This window comes from Canis aureus, chromosome 14 (genome assembly GCF_053574225.1).
Source record: "Canis aureus isolate CA01 chromosome 14, VMU_Caureus_v.1.0, whole genome shotgun sequence".
Taxonomy (NCBI): Eukaryota; Metazoa; Chordata; class Mammalia; order Carnivora; family Canidae; genus Canis; species Canis aureus.
In genome coordinates, this window is record NC_135624.1 from 9,322,020 (window position 1) to 9,338,611 (window position 16,592).

Consider the following 16,592-nt stretch of genomic DNA (forward strand, 5'->3'; position numbering starts at 1 on the left):
ACTTGATTTTGAACTGTAGAACAATAATTCTTTATGCATGATCAGGGAAGTGATATAAGACTGGTACTATTCACAGCTCATACTACTCTATAAATTTGATGCAAGCCTAACAGTATATGTGATTCCTTATTTAAATCCATACCATATTTATATTATCAACTTTTCTTTCTTTGATTTTTGGCCAAGGACAGTTTTGTGGTAGTACTTGGCTATTCTCCATAAATTTGGATTTAAAGTCCAGGAAAAGATTCCAGCAAATTTATGGAATAGTAAGCATGTATGTTTATCTCTGATTTTTCCACAAACCCACCACAATGAGGTTTAAAACTGCAGGGATCAAGGGAAGGGGCAATGAAAGCACATGAAAGGTGATAACAAAATTCTAAATGATGTAAAGCATTTGGATGAATGATAACTGACTTAGCAAATCACAGAAAGCTGAAAACTAAGTGCCTTGCCAGGAAGCAAGCTAATTTTCAGAGCAAAACTCTGGAAAAGCTGAGGAAATTGGAGACAAGAGATCCTCTGAAGATAGCTGGTGTAAGAGAGATCAGAAATTTTAAAAATAGGTTAAAAATATATAATTACACCTTTCGTGTCTCCTCACTCAAATGAGCTAAAGACCACTGTTGTACTTTATGGAAAGATTGACATAGAATTACTTTGGTCTTGAAGATAATTAGGCAAAGCTGAGAGCAACAGAGTTGTAGTGCAATGGGTAGATTAAGTAGAGATCTACATAATGAATAGTAATGCTCTAACTCACCTCAATCTGTTTAGCTTCACATTTCTGGTAGCCAACTTAAATCACTGAAGGAGTCTGGATGATTTTTCTCAGAGGATAAGACCAGTTTATAACGAAGACCTATAGATACTAACATTAGAAAGTCCCAAATTGATTTGGCTGGGTGTTGGCCCCATTACTTACAGTGATCTTTTCCTTTGATAAGCCTCACCATTCACATAGAGGTTCTAATGAGCTTTTTAGAGATTCATTCCTAAATATGAACAAGCATCACCAAGGTCTTTAATGACATACCTTGTAGCATTCACTATGCTCTTAATGAGTTCCTACTTTGTGCTAGGCATATTATGGGTACTGCAGATACAGAAAAGAATAAAACAGATGAAAATTCCAGTCTTTACAGAGCTTAAATTCTGGTAGGCAAAGATAGGCAAAAAGAGAATTTAGTCATTAAATAGTATAGTATGTATATTTTTATGAATTTTACAAAAGAGTTAATAGGGACAATTCAGGAAACAGAACATGCCTTTAAATCCTTAGAGAAATAAGACAAGATACTGCATATGTTTCATAAGAATAGGATTCTGTACTTTAAAAGGGGGAGGGAATTCCACAGGAGAAAGAAATACAGAAAATTAACAAATAGCAGAAATACTTTTAAATTGATAGAAAATTTGGAAACTTGGAAGATAAAGTTTAGTAAATCTCCAAGAAAGTAGAACACAGAAATGTGTAGAGAAAAAAGAAAGGAGAATAATATTAGAGAATCTGTCCAAGAATGGAAGCATCAAAAGAATAAGAATTCCAGAAGGAAGAAAGAGAAAAATTTTTAAAAAGAAAAAATTATCAAGGAAATAATACAAGAAAATTGTCCAGTACTGAAGGATATAATTTTACAGATTAAAAAGTCCAGCTCATTGTTCACTATTTTTTATATAAAAATCCTTCCTTCAAGGATAATTTTCCCTCCTTTCAATGTATATTCTTTAGACGTTCTGATTTCTTTTCTGAAAATACTTTTATTTTATTTTCATTCTTGAACAATAGTGATTATAAAATTACATTTCCCACTATCAACACTGTGAAGACATTATTTCATAGTGTTCTAGATGCTATTGTTGATTTTAATACATTGTTCCCTAATTTTCATTTTTCAATAGTTATTTTTCTGTAATTTAAGTTTTAATTAATTTCTACAGTGTCAGGAAAATACACAGTTTATTAAGCTTTAAAAGTGTGAGGTTCATCTAAATTAATTCTCTAATTGCTCTAATTGTCTATTTGATAAATGTTTCACAGTCAGTTGAAAAAAATGTACATTCTGCGGGATCCCTGAGTGGTTTGGTGCCTACCTTCCACCCAGGGCGTGATCCTGGATACCTGGCTCCCTGTGTGGAGCCTGCTTCTTCCTCTGCCTATGTCTCTTTCTCTCTCTCTCTCTCTAAAAATAAATAAAATCTTTTTTAAAAATGTACATTCTGCAGTTATTGGATGCAGTATTTAGGTGAAGTTGGTTAATAGTATTGTTCAAAACTTTTGTATCCTTATTTTATTTCATCTGTCTGTTCTGTCAGTTACTGAGAGTTATTGAGATATGTATGTTAAAATCTCTAAGATTTTGGATTGTGTCTCTTTTTAATTCTATTGACTTTTATATAATTTAAAGCTGTTTTCAAGTGCAAATTTAGAATTGTAATATATTTCTGCTGATTCAATTTCATAATTATAAAATATACAACTTAGTAAGTCTTGTTTTAAAGTCTACTTTGATATTAACATATTCACAGAAGCTTTCTTCTAAATAATGTCTTTATGGCATAACTTTCCCATAAGTTACCTTTCAACCTGTCTATATATTTAAAAAGTATTTCTTGTAAATGGCATATAGATATATCTTTAAAAAAAACTCTAGTGTGGCAGATCTTGTCTTTTTATTGTAGTATTTAGTCAATATATGTTCAATGCAATTACTGGTATAGTTCGGATTTGGTCTAACCATCTTATTTTTTTAATATCTCTTTTTTTTCCCTTTGCTCATTTGTTTTGTTTCTTAAATTCCACATGAATGAAACATATGGTATTTGTCTTTTTCTGACTGACTTATTTCACTAGCATTATACTCTAGCTCTATCCATGTCATTGCAAATGGCAAGATTTCATTCTTTTTATTGTTGAGTAATATTCCATTATATGTATATATTACATATATATGTATATATATTATATATATATACACACACACACATATATATATATATATGTCTCACACTTTATCCATTCATCAGTTGAGGGACACTTGGGCTCTCTCCATAATTCAGCTATTGTTGATAATGCTGCTGTAAATATCAGGGTACATGTATTCCTTTGAATTAGTATTTTTGTATCCTTCAGGTAAATACATAGTAGTGCAATTGCTGGGTCATAAGGTAGTTATATTTTTAACTATTTGAGGAACCACCATACTGTTTTCCAGAATGGCTGCACCAGTTTGCATTCCCACCCACAGTGTGAGAGGATTCCCCCTCCTCCACATCCTCATCTACACCTGTTGTTTCTTATGTTGTTGATTTTAGCCATTCTGCTGGGTGTGAGGTGATATCTTATTGTAGTTTTGATTTGTATTTCTTTGATGATCAGTGATATTGAGCATCTTTTTAAATAAGATTTTGTTTGCTTGTTTGTTTATTTATTTGTTTATTTGAGAGAGAGAGAGAGAACATGAATGGAGGGAGGGACAGAAGGGGAGGGAGGGAATCTCAAAGAGACTCCTTGCTGAATGCAGAGCCTGATACAGGGTTCAATCTCACGACCCTGAGATCATGATCTGAGTTGAAACCAAGTTGGATGCTTAACCAGTTGAGCCACCCAGATGCTCCATGGGCATCCTTTCATGTGTTATATTTTTTATCCATATTTGATACATATTTATTTCAGTCAGAAACTGTGATACCAGCTATACTATTGTGTTTACTAATGAAATCTCTTACTTTATAGGTTTTTTTCCTTCTTAACAACTTTACTGAGATATGATTGATATACAATAAACATATATATTTAAATTGTTCAATTAGGGGAACCGGGGTGATTCAGTCAGTTAAGTGTCTGCCTTTAGCTCAGGTCATGATCCCAGGGTCCTAGGATCGAGCCCTACCTATATCAGGGTCACTGCTCAATGGAGAGCTTGCTTCTCCCTCTCCCTCTGCCTGCCACTCCCCCTACTTGTGTTCTCTCTCTCTCTCTCTGTCAAATAAATAAATAAAGTCTTTAAAAATAATAATAAAAAATTAATTGTACAATTTGATGTTTTCTAACATGTGATTATACTGAGAAGCATTCATTGAAATCAATACAATGAGCATAATTATTACTCCTCAAAGCTTCCTTTTGTCTGTAATTTCTCCTTCCTAAAACAATTACTGATCTGCTTTCTAATTATAAATGAGTTTGAATTTTATAGAATTTTATATAAATGCAACCATACTATAAGTACTCATACTGATATGTTATCTTTCACTTGTATCATTATTTTGAATTTCATGTATGTTGTTGTATATGTCAATATATCCTTTCTTTTTATTACTAAGTACTGTTCCATCATATATAAATGCCATAATTTATTAAGTCCTTTAAAAATTGTTTAAATTCAAATTACAGTTCATGGCACACACACACACACACACACACACACACACACACACACACAGACAACTTAGGACTATACCTGGCATTGCTTTCTAAAGTTTCAGAGAATATTTCCTTTTAAAAAGCTTATAATTCATCATTTTGAGATGAAATTTCTGGTACAGCATATCTACAGTATTTTAATTATATTGATCATTTCCAGGTTGATATTTTTTATGTGCTGTGTCGTGGCTTGAGAAATAATCACATGGAAGGCATTATGAGCTACTTTTGCCTGAAACACCTTAAAAATTAATGTGGGTATAATACTACCCTCTAAAATATTGAGCCATTTAATTTTAACAGATGCAGTTTTTTTCTTTTTCTACAGGAAATCTCTTCTGAAAACTCTGGAACTGGAAAATACTTTGAAAACAAAATGAGTGAAACTTTAAAAATGTTTCTCACTACAGCTGAATAAGACTATTTTTAAAAGATTGAAAATAGGATGATACATTTAAAATTCAACAAGTGTTAACAAATGGATTCTATATTTATATACCCAGATGATCTGAGGTATAATAAGGTTATAAAAGCTGTGATATGTTTGAGAAACTGCAGTATCAATTGTATTATCTACTATTTAGGAGTATGTGGAGTTAATCAAATTATGTGTTCATTGTGAATGAAGCCATCCATTAAAAGAATCTCTGTAGCATCACCATAAGAAGAAACACACATTCATTTTTTTTCTCTTTTAACCACACTGCACTAGTTAAAATTTTAATGTAGTCAGAGGATTATGTTCTGTGATGTAATAATCATTAGATCCTATGACAATGACATATTTTAAAAGTAAACCTCTGTTCTACATGGCTGTTACATTCAATAAGAAAATATAGTATTATAAAAATTATAAAACATTAGTGCAAGTAAAAGTTAGTATTTATTTGTTGCAAACAAGCAAAGTTGAATATAACTATTTTAAGCAGAATGTAATGTATTGGTAACAGATGGAATGTTTTAGCATTTGAAAGATAGCAAGTGTGAATGAACTAAGGATGCTCTTAGGGTACATTTAGTTCTACTAAATGTATAGTTACAGAAATATGAGATACTTAGGGCTAGATGTAGGATATCTCATTGGAAAAAGTGCCTAACAGAAAGAGCCTTATTTTAAGTCCTTCTAAGAGTAAGAATTAACATTGTTGAATCAGGAAGGATCTTACTGAAAATGAATAACTGGAGGAGTGCTTAATAAAGTAACTATTTCCAAAGATGTGGACTCTTTACAAAAGGCTTGTATCATCTAATAGGTGCTATTAAAGGTGACAATCCCCAGAACCTTATAGAGAGAACTGCCTTGAGATGAACTGTAACTTCAATAAGGGATCAAATCAACCTATGAGGCTCCAGAGAGAAGGAGTCAGGAGAATAAGCCTGACCTCTCTTCTCACTTTTTCTTCACTCCAGACTCCTACTGGTAGCCAAAGTCAAGGGAGGCCACTAATAAAGTCAATACAGGTAAACATGCTGAAGGGAGAGCAGAGGCGAGAAAGATGGAGAATGTCCTGAGTTGGAGGAGATATCCAGCACAGTTTTGAAGCTTGGAGAATTATCCTTGCTTATCTCTTACATATAACTCTCTGGTCTAGGTAAATCTGTCTTTTTAAAGTATGAGTTAGAGGAAAGAAATATGGTCTGCCTAGGTACAGAGAAAACATAGAAAAGTAAGAAAAACAGCAGCATACATACCTTACATATGTATGAAGATTCAGAGTAAAATCTTTCCAAAATTTACATTAAAAAGCAAGATAAACACCCAATCTGTGTTAAAAACAAAACACAAATATGAAGTAATCATTGCTATTAAGGAAAACGAAATGCAAAAGTATAGAAACTCAGAAAAAAAGATGCCTAGTTAATACAGAATACTAAAAATGGAACTGATAGATTTAGAAAAAAAAAAAGCAACAAGCAAATTATTTAGGAAATAAACACTATATTTCAAGAAACCCAAAGGAGAATAGACACTATGGAGACGTCAGTAAGTCATTGAGACTAGTATAATAAAAGTGAAGAAAATGAAGCAAAAGTAAGAAAAAAAATAGTATTTAGAGAGAAAATAATGCACATGCAAAAGAGATACAACACACCTATAACTGGAGTCATTGATCAATAAAACTAAAACCATGAGCCTTGACATAGGTAGATGATTGATAGATAAATAGATGATTGATAGATAAATAGATGATATTGAGAGATATAAGTAGATAGCTAGAAAGATACAGAGGCAAACATGTCTTTCTTCAAGGTTCTGGTAACTTTTCTTTCTCTTTTTTCCTTCAGGCCTTGGGGTCCATAGTGGCCTACTGTTACTACCACTTGGATACTTCAGCACCCCTTGTAGTTTCCTTAAATATTATAAATGTCTTTTAAAAATAGTATTTTTATTAAACTTTTCTTGCAGTCTTCTTGATTGATATATCTCCCAAATTTGTATCTTTAGCTATAACTTCTCTCAGGGACCCCAGCTTTGTAAACTAAAGATTCACTTGATATTTCCTCTTGGAAGTCATTTTGGAAACACCTCAAAATCAGGACACACAAAACTGAACTTCTGGAATTCCCCCAGACACCACCTCTTCCACAGTCTTCCCCATGTTAATTAATGGCAACTTCATCTGTGGAGTTGCTAAGCCAAAATCATTCTCTTAATCCTCGTTCCTAATACTTATCAGACATACCATTGGATTATATTTAAAATACATCCAGAATATGATAATTTCTTACCTCCTTCACTACCAATTCCCTGAGCTAAGATGTACAAAACACGCACAGAGAAAACTGCAGAACTTTACATACAAGTCATTAAAGATGAAAATAATTAAGGGACCAATATGCATGTTTTTAGATTAGAAGACTCAATATTATCAAACATAGTCTATATAACATATAGATTCAAAATAATCATGATAAGGTCCCCATTCTTAAAAAAATTTATTTATTTTATAGAGAAAAGGAGAGAGAGTGCTTAAGCAGGGGGGAGGGCAGAGAGGGAGGGAGAGAGAATTTTTAAGTTTTTTTAAAGATTATTTATTTTAGAGAGAGAGACAACATGTCTGCACAAGCTGGGGGAGGGGTAGAGGGAAAGAATCTCAAACAGCATCCACACTGAGCATGAAACCCCACACAGGGCTCCAGACCTAGGGTTCAATCTCACTATCCCGAGATCATGGACCTGACTGAAACCAAGAGTTGGATGTTTAACTGACTGAGTCACCCAGGTGCCCCAGATTCCCATCTTTTGGGAAATAGAAAATTACAAGCAGATTCTAAATTTTATATAAGAAGCAAAGGGCTGATTATAGCCTACATACTCCTAGAAAGGAAGAATAGAATAGTAGGTAAAACTTACAAATAACAAAACTTATTATAAGTCTATAGAAACTATGAAAATTTAGTGTTAACACAAGAAGGAAAAATATACCAAATAGAAAAAAATGTTAAACGCATAAATAGACCAATGCACGTATGGTCAATTGATAGTTGATAAAGGTAGCACTGAAGAGAAGTAGGTAAAAGAAAGTCTTCACATTAAATGATCCAGAAAAAAAGAGAACAAAAGTTATTTTAATGATATACGAAAATGAATTTCAGACAGATTAAAGATCTAGTCTTGAGACTGAGAAAGGATTTCTTAACTAAGACTTTAATACACAATAACCATAAAGGAAAACATTGATAAATTGTCAACATTAAAATGAAAATCTGATGTTCCTCAAAAGTCATCAGTTTCATGTACCTAGAAAGGCCAACATTTAAAATACATGAAAAATTTCTAAGATTCAATCAGGAAAGCAAGATTTTAATAAATGCTTCACATAAAAAAATACCAGAATGTATTCATACAAAAATGCCTGAAAATATTCATCATTTCATATTAGTAAAATCTTAATTAATACAACAATGAACTATCATTTTACATTTAGGAGATGGTGAAAAATTTTTCTCAGAATATCATGACAATTTTCCAGTAGAAACATTTGAATGTTTGAAAAACAACTTGTTAACCATTAATCATATCCTATGATCTAGTAATTTCTTTTTTTAAAAAAATATTTTATTTATTCATTCATGACAGATACACAGAGAGAGACAGAGACATAGGCATAGGGAGAGGCAGTCTCCCTCCAGGGAGCCTGATGTGGGACTTGATCCCAGGACCCTGGAATCATGACCTGAGACAAAAGCAGACAGACGCTCAAGCACTGAGCCACCCAGGTATCCCGCAGAATTTCTTTATGAAGTGCATATGCTTGAGAATCTCTTAGGTCTATGCCTCAGGGAATATGCAAAATTTTTATAGCAGCCATGTTCATAATCCTGCAAAGAAAAAACAATCAAAATCTCATTGACTAGACTAGATAAATATTACTTATTCAAATAGAATAGTAAACAGCACTGAAAATGAGTGAACCACAGCAGCGTGTGGACTCATGAATGAATCTCTCAAACCTCAGATTAGATTAAAAAAACAAGACTCAAGAAAATTCATATATAGTTTTAAAACAGTTAAAATTAAAATATATTATTTGAGATTTCAAGTCTAAATGATAAAACTGAGGAAGAGCAAAGAAATTAATATAACTAAAGTCAGAATATGTTTATTTTTCATTGGAGGAGATGAGAAAGGAGACACAGAGTTTGGGAGGTAATGGCATTGTTTTATTTCCTAACACTAAAGAGTATATTTATTTTTTCTTTTAAGGTTTTATTCATTTATTCATGAGAGACACAGAAAGAGAGAGAGAGGCAGAGACACAGGCAGAGGGAGAAGCAGGCTCCATGCAAGGAGCCCGTCGTGGGACTCGATCCTGGGACTCCAGGATCACGCCCCAGGTCGAAAGCAGGCGCCAAACCACTGAGCCACCTTGGGATTCCCCTCTTTTATTATTTTTTAATTGTACCTATATTATCCACTCCTTTGTACAAATACTATGTTTTATGATTTAAAAAAAGGTTACACAGTAAAAGAACAGGATATATTCTTCGAGGTACCTGTTTATTTCCACAGAACAAATGAATTTTATTTATTAAAAAGTAAAAAATATTTTTAAAAGATTCCATAAGTTTTAGTTGAGAGATATAACTTGAAATATTATAAAAGAAAATATTGAAAAATGTAAAATTAGGAGAGATTAATTATTATAAGTTGTAATAGTTAAAGGATTGCAGGCCTAGTAGCCCTAGAATATGAAAATTAAAAACATTGAAATAGAATAGGCAGGTCAAACAAGGTCTTTTGGTTCACAAATAGTTAATAGCTGATAACAGAGGCAAGGAACACTGGTGGGAAACTTGAATTATGTTGGAAGAACTGATTTAAAACATGGTTAAAAAAATGTTCGCTTCGCATCATATACCAGAAAAAATTCTAATACATATTTAAAATTAAGTTGTGTTTTAAATGCAAGGAGCTAGAGGATAAAACTTTATGAAAAGCATTCAAATTTTGTATATTAAGGTTATAAATACCTGAAGATATTTTAATATACAAACATTCTAAGTTTCCCTGTATAATAAAATAATCAAAATATAAATTTAAAAATAGTCTGGAGAATTACTGGAGAAATATACTACCTTTTTAATATTTATCTATATGAAGAGATTCTAGAAATTGATCATCAATTACCTTCAGTGTCTATGTATTTAATATCAAGAGATTTTAATGTGGAGATCCAAGGAAACAATGATTTTTACACAATGTACTCAACAAAACAATTGTAAGAACACACACAAAGAAACTGGAAACCAAGCATATGGAAAGATGTTCAGGCTTATAATTTTTTTCCTACCTAAAGAAATTTAAATTAGTATATCAGTAAGTTGTAATGTTAATAATCAGCATGGCAAAAGTATCATGAAATTGGCTCTTAAACATTACTTGTGTCATTACGTTTTGGAAAGTTATTCAGTAACATGTATCGCATTTGATAAAAAAAAAAAATTTATTCTAGGAGTAACATGATGGTTAAAAGACTATGTGGGAAACATAAAAAGTACTTATGTTGTGATTTTAAGTGATTAAAGACCAAGTATAAAATTTAAAATTGTATATATACTGCTAAAAAGTATAAGATGCATCAAATTACTGGGAAGAAATATACCAACATGCTAACAGTAATATATTAAGATGATGGTATTCTGGTCATCTTTTCCATTTTTCAAAAGTTTCTCCACTATGGTTATATGGCCTTCATATTTAAAATATGTAAATATAAAGGTATTGCTAATATCTGTGGTCAATTATCTGAGTCTGTGTATAGAGTATGGATGCACCTGTGTGAATAGCACTCTACATAGAATATTTCTTGCAAATGTAAGAAATATATCGCCTTGATGTATTTGCACTTTTTCTGAATAACCTTAAACTGACACATACAAGAACATTTGAAAAATAGACAATGCCTGATAATAACCTACTTGAACAGACCCCTTAAGTCAGCATGTCAAATGACCACAGCTTAATGATCATCAAAAAAGCATTTTCTAAGATCCTGTGAGAAAGAAAACTACATAATGAACATCCCAGAAAGACAATAATGTAGCAGCTTACATAAATTGCTACCGAAATGAAGAAAACATTCTACAAGTAAACACTATAAATGGATAGAAATCTTTTGAGTATTGGTGCTCTACTTAGTGAGAATAAACTCTAGTTTGTATCGCTGAAATATTAACCCATACATGATTTAAGTTTATGTACGCAAAGATGTGAGAATAGGCAAGAGAGAGCAACCACAGTAAAGGGCCTCTGAGCTTTCTAGTGATATATTATTAATTTGCTTTATTTGCCAGCCCAAATCAATGTCTATAATTCAACAGTCCCCTTCATCGTATCAGTGATGATTCCGTGGTAGCCACACACAGCAGCAGAGGTAAAGTTCACTCCAGAATGTATCACTAATTATCTCTGTACCAGCTTAGGTGGGAAAACATTTCCAGGCATTGGAAAGAATACAGGACTTTAATTTGCAGACATATTTTTAAATTATGTTATTTCAAAACTGAAAGGTCTTTGCTGGCTGCATTACATATTTGCTTTAACATTTTTTCTAATAAGTTAAATTTGATACAAAAGATTCATCTTGTACTTCGTCCAATGATTTCTCATTAAAAAAAACAAAACCTAGAGTACATGCAAAACTAGCATTATGGGAAATGTCTCTGGGCTTCTTCCTTTTTTGTGATATTCATAGGCATTTTCAAAATGTCTACAATATCTTATTTATTGTTTTTACATTTATTCAGTACTCCCAGCTCTTTGTATGATCCAAATTCAGTTAATCTTTGCTTTAAAAATGATGGGATCCCTGGGTGGCGCAGCGGTTTGGCGCCTGCCTTTGGCCCAGGGCGTGATCCTGGAGACCCGGGATCGAATCCCACGTCAGGCTCCTGGTGCATGGAGCCTGCTTCTCCCTCTGCCTGTGTCTCTGCCTCTCTCTCTCTCTCTCTCTCTCTCTCTGTGTGACTGTCATAAATAAATAAAAATTAAAAAAAAATAAAAATGAGCATTCTTCCATCAGTCTGTAACACCTACAATATGTACAGGAGACACAGTAATGAATTAAATAGACAAAAACCCAGCCCTCATGGAACTTAACATTTTAGTGGAAGTGGGAGAACATTGAAACTATGCTAAAAATTACATAAACACAGTATTAGTAGCAAATGCTATGAAGAAAAGAATGTCAAGGATGGAGAAAGACCCTGGTCAGGGAAAAGCTCTAGGAATTGGTGACATATGAATAAAGCTCTGAATGGGGATCCCTGGGTGGCGCAGCGGTTTGGCGCCTGCCTTTGGCCCAGGGCGCGATCCTGGAGACCCGGGATCGAATCCCACATCGGGCTCCCAGTGCATGGAGCCTGCTTCTCCCTCTGCCTGTGTCTCTGCCTCTCTCTCTCTCTCTGTGACTGTCATAAATAAATTAAAAAAAAATTAAAAAAAAAAAAAAGCTCTGAATGATATAATGTGGGGGAAGAATATTCTAGGGAGAAGGAAGATCACATTCAAGAGTGCTGAGAGAAGTAGACCAGGCTGTCAGTAGCAGAGCCAATGGGAGGGAGAGTAGGAATTCACAGTACAGAGAGTATGTGAAGGAGGTTATGTAGCTATTATGATGTTTTAAATATAACTCTTTAAATTTTTCATAGGAGCTCATTATTCATTAAATATAAAAACAATCTCAAACAAAGAAAAATCATGCTCTTGTGGATTTGGGGAGGGGGCAACAAATGTATAAATAATGGTTATTTTGTTCTCACCATGCTCAGTCATTCCCAACACGACTTATGACATAAAGCACTGTGCACATAGTTTGCATGGACCAGACTACGATTTTGTTGCACAGGGAGTGAAACCTGAATGCCCCACAGTGTCACCTGATATTTTTGAAGTGAGGACATTTCCATTGCAGTTGGAGACACAAAGACACTGGTGTTAGAAAAGTCAGACACATATTTCTAAATAAGTCCGGATTTATTTAACTTTTATTTTCATCAGAGCTGCAGCCAATCATTCATCAGAGATTTGAACCCTGCCAAACAAGCCTCTCCAGGCTCACTTGGAAAGGCTTGCATACTCCTTTCCACACCGGGTGGGCTCAGAATGAAGCAAAACCCTGGGAGCTGCCAATATTTATACATTCAATTCAGTTCTTTTATCTGAAAGTGAGACCAGTCAGGAAAAGAGAGGCAGATTTTAACATCTTGTTTCTCGAATATGGAGGATGGGGATTGCAGGTCTATGTTCACTTGACTGGCTTCTATTTAAATCATGTTAAATTGAGGGCAAAAAGAAAGAAAAGTTCATGCTATGTATGTTCGGGGACTTTACAAAATATGTATCATTTTTAGAACTCTATCCTATAAGTCTGCTTTAAACAATGGGACACTTTCAGTATCATTTGAGTGTAGTATCTTTCATCACTCTTTACTGATGGTTCTGTTATTTAATTTGTCAAGATGTTAAAGAAACATTATCTGTTTGTGTTAAGTTACTCAAAACTCCTTGGGATACAACATAATAAATATATCGTAAAATATACTATGCCAACTGTCCATATCTCTCTATCATGAAAAAGGTAAGATGTAATTCATGTTCAGTCCAACTGGTTTAGCAAACTTGAAATTGAAAACCACCTTTGCCTTTTTATAGCCTGGTATTAGTAGCCTTGAGAGCCAGAACAACCTGCTGTGAAGCTTGAGTCTTAAAAAATATGCCATAAGCCATGGCAGTAATGTAGAGAATTTACTTCTGGATAGAAATTTTATTAAAAATTAAAATGAGGACAAATTAGAATATTGCATAAATTACCCTTTTACCCAAATAGAATTTTGTCTGCTAAAAAAGATGTTTTCAAAGACTATACAATCTTTCATTTTGTACTCATTTGCTTCACTTTTTGCTTGTATACAATTATTTAATAAACCTATTTATAACCCAAACAATTTATCTTACTTCATTTTGCATACAGATATAAAATATCTATGAACACAGAAGAAACCCAGAAAGCCTACAACTATGGTGAATTAGAAACTACTTCAAGGAAGTGTGAACTCTGAGAAGATGGGAATTATTATACTTCATTTGTTTCCCTAATAAGCTTAAATCATCCTAAAACTTTATCCATTTTATCCTCATAGATTCCTCAAGAAGGTCTGGGAAAAGGCATTATTATCTCTATTTGAGTAAGAAGGAAATTCAATGTGACATTTACTGGTATTTTATTTTAAATTTACTACTATTATTAGTAGAGGTTGAAATGAATTTGATGTATTTCAGAATGAAAAGCATTACAATCCATGAAGAATATTTCTACACTAGAGATAAAAATAAAACAAGGAGTTAAAATGTAAAAACTCAATGGAAAAGCTACTTGAAAGAGGTGAGCTTATTAATTTTTTTTCTTCCCATGTGCTTGGTCTATCTTATTCTGTCTTTTATTTAAATTCAACCTGCTTTCTTGTCTTTAAGAAAAGACCTTCAGGCTTCCTTCTTATAAAAGGTTTCAGAGAAGTTTTAAGGAGGGATTTGAGAGAGGAGATGATTTTGAATAATGGGCATGAAATAGGAAAGTGTTTTCAGAGTTAAGTATAGTAAGGAAAATTTCAATCTTAAAAGTGGGAATATGAAACTATATATTATATGTTTGAATCCCTTCTAACAAGGATAATAATTTTAAAATTTTAATGTGATTTTCCTTTTTTTTTTTCTTCCTTGGTACATGACCTTCACTCTCTTGGCCTAAGGCATCCATCTCTCTGGGTTTGTATGTAAAGAAAATAGGAAGAGAGAGGTGTATCCAGCTTTTGAAAGTCAAAATAGAATTAAGCAGTAAGACAGGTTATTATCTTGAAAGACAATTTTCCGGATTTGTTTATTTCCCACTTTATCTAACAACCAAGCCTGCACAACCCGTGCTCATAAAACTCTCCCACAGTAGAAGAGATATTGCCAGCTACCGTTAAAGCTTAGTGTATGTATGGGAAAAGAAGTATAAAAAGAAAAAAAGCTGACCGTTTTCAATTTGGGGGATTAGTAGTAAGTAGGAAAAAAGAAATAGGAATGCAAAGGAACATAGATAAAGTGCACTGAAATTTCCCTTCACTGGGCTATGTAAAAATTAGAGTCATGTTTGGGGTAGAAAGGAATCCTATATCCCTCCTCCCCTACCACTCTTGTACCGGTCCCCTCACATCCACTTCTTATTTGAGAGTCTGAGCAGGGGTCTTGAAGACTAGCTGAGACCAATCAAAGGTCACTTTGGCTGGTCAATGTGTTCAACCAAAGGAAGACCCTGAAATGCTGCTTTCTTGAGCCACCCTTGTTTCCAGAATTAGCTATGAATCTAGCTGTGGAACTTGCCAAAGAGGCTCATAGACATGAGAATAAGGCACTAAACATGGGAAAGAAAAGATAGCTTAATTTTAAAAAGTGTTATTGAAAATGAAGATATAATGTCAAAAACATATTAAAGGGCTTGTATCAATAGGATTTGATGGTAAGAGAGAAATGAGTCCTGTATGGTTTTTAAGATCTTTGGAAGGAGTGGTGGAATGAATGGTGGAATGAGGAATACAGGAAGAAGAGGAGTTTGGAGTTGACAAATTCACTTTGGAGATTTTGAGTTTGCAATGCTTAAGCAACATCAAAATGGTATCTGGGTTTTATGGTTCAAGAAACACCTGATCTAGATAGATAGGTTGGGAAGCCATCACAGTAGAGGTGACAACCAAAGTCTGTGGAGTGTGCAAGACAAGCAAGTGGAATTGGAGAGCAAAAGAAGTATATCATAAATAATTCTGGGAAACACCAATATTCAAGAGGGAAAAAAGATGCCTTTGAAGGAGACAAAGAAAAAAGGACCAAAGAGGGCAGAAAAAAACCAGGAGGGAAAGGGATCTCAAGCGCCAGCGAAGAGGGCCTGAAGAAAGAGAGCCTGGTCAGTGGGTCAAATTCTGCTGTTAAGTAAGTGTTAAATGTTAAGTGAGATAAGAACGGAGAGTTGGATTTAGCAACTCAGAGATTATAGGTGACCTTGGTGGCAGCGGTTTCAGTGGAGTGTTGGGAGGCAGAAAACAGATGATGGTGAGTTAAGGAGTTAATTTAAAATAAGAAAAGTATGACAGTGAGCGTAAATCATTCTCTTCTAGGGCTTGACAGAAAAGAGAATAACTGGAGGAGGGTACAAAATTTAGGGAGAAGTTTCATCAAATGTACCCATTGTAGGGGCAAAACTCTTAGGAAGAAATTAAAATTACCGGAGATGGAAGATAATTGATAAAGTAAAGCTTCTAAGAAAACAGGAAGGGGCAGGTTCTAGCATTGCTAGAGAGATTCCTTGGAGGAAAGAGGATGTACACCTCCTCTACTGTGTTGGTTGAGGAAATAAATTTAAAAGAGATGTGTTATTTGTGGTCATGTTATTGGAGAACTGGAGAAAAATGACTTTATTGGAGGGGCTTTAGCTGGTGCTCAGATAAACAGGGGTTAATGAAGTTATTTAGTGAAAAGGGGGCAGTTTCTATTCATGTCAAAATTGAGGTGTTGAATGGCAAAGACTGTACACTAACATGGATCTTGGGCATTTAAATTGTTCCCTTCACAGTAGTTCCCCAGGCACTGTTTTGCATTCCCACCAGCAACAGATATGTGATCTAA

The 16,592-nt window shown here is 33.7% G+C and overlaps 2 long non-coding RNA genes across 22 annotated transcripts in view; one reads left to right on the plus strand and one right to left on the minus strand.

Annotated features, from left to right (window-relative positions):
- The window catches only part of LOC144283151 (uncharacterized), a 190,654-nt gene that overhangs the window by 130,280 nt on the left and 43,782 nt on the right, over positions 1 to 16,592 (plus strand). For 11 of the 16 annotated variants that reach the window (XR_013351507.1, XR_013351512.1, XR_013351521.1 and 8 more), the window contains exons 5-6: positions 13,906 to 14,119; positions 14,214 to 14,316. This is a non-coding gene — a long non-coding RNA (uncharacterized LOC144283151). Of the gene's footprint in view, positions 1 to 4,757; positions 5,891 to 9,137; positions 13,842 to 13,905; positions 14,120 to 14,213; positions 14,317 to 16,592 lie in introns of those variants that run through there. The other 5 variants (XR_013351522.1, XR_013351511.1, XR_013351509.1 and 2 more) reach the window with 3 other exon arrangements.
- LOC144283153 (uncharacterized) overlaps positions 1 to 16,592 on the minus strand; it is a 68,763-nt gene that overhangs the window by 7,283 nt on the left and 44,888 nt on the right. For 4 of the 6 annotated variants that reach the window (XR_013351530.1, XR_013351526.1, XR_013351531.1 and 1 more), the window contains one exon: positions 7,982 to 8,752. The exons of the other annotated variants lie outside the window; for them this stretch is intronic. This is a non-coding gene — a long non-coding RNA (uncharacterized LOC144283153). Of the gene's footprint in view, positions 1 to 7,981; positions 8,753 to 16,592 lie in introns of those variants that run through there. 6 annotated transcript variants of the gene reach the window in all.